Source organism: Galeopterus variegatus, unplaced genomic scaffold (assembly GCF_000696425.1).
Source record: "Galeopterus variegatus unplaced genomic scaffold, G_variegatus-3.0.2 Scaffold2036, whole genome shotgun sequence".
NCBI lineage: Eukaryota > Metazoa > Chordata > Mammalia > Dermoptera > Cynocephalidae > Galeopterus > Galeopterus variegatus.
Window position 1 is genome coordinate 149470 of NW_007728147.1, and position 1145 is coordinate 150614.

The window sequence follows — 1145 nt, forward strand, 5'->3', positions numbered from 1 at the left end:
TAATCATATATGAAAAATTTCACATATATGAACTAAATATCAAAATCAGTAAAACCATGTTATTTTATACCTTAATAATTAATAAGTCTCAGAACTTTAGAGAGGACCTTGGCTTAATGGTTCCCAAACTTCTAGATTTCACAAAACAGTTTATATAAGGGGAAAAAAAAAAAAAGTAGGGACCAATACAGGGCTGCCAACTTTTTATTTTAAAGATATGTAAAGCAACTAATACTAATATCAACAATATTTCATAAAAGAAAGGATACTTCAATACCATAAAAGTTGGAATAATCTTATAATAAAAATCAAATTCGAATCAATAACCCACTAGCGTTTTTTTTTCCTTTGTGGATGAGGATAGCTGAAAATTTCATCTTTGCCTAGAGTTTGGTTACAATGGCCTAAAATCCCATTTAGTCCAATCACTTCAACTTAAAAGGCTGAGAAGTGAGTGGTTTTGTCTGATTAATATTAAAATCACAGCTTCTGATAACTAGCAGAGTAATAAAACCTCACAGATACCCAAGCACTAAATACACTGCTAATTAGGAATCTTAGTCAACGTTTACCTTTAAACAAAACACAACCAAAAACCTCCATAACTAATGTAAAACCAAATAATTCTACCTACTTTGCAGTAGAAATACTTGATATACATGGTTGTAGCTGTTATAATTTAAGGAAAATAACCCCACATCATAAACAACCATAATTATATAACCAATGCCATAAATGATGTAATCTGAATTGTGAGCTTCAAATTGTCCAAAACGTTTCATTTTCAGTTATACCTTCTGTAGATGCCTAAAATCTGTTGCTTGAACAGATGAATGTCATAGTAAATCACTGCAAAACAAGATTCTTCACATTAGAAACTTTTCAACCTAGTACAAGATCTGACTTCAGAAATCACTGAAACATAAATGATATATAGAAAAAAAAGACGGGAGCTCCGCTTGTCTGATACTTCAGTCAAATGAAAACGCAATTAGAAGATTTAGGGGATTTAACAGAAATTGCACATAATGATTTTTGTATAAGAACATCTCACATTAACCTAACCACACCCAATTTATTTTTTAGGCTAAATAATATGAAACGGTTTATGTCATAAAGGAATTCTAGTCCACAAGAATGTAATA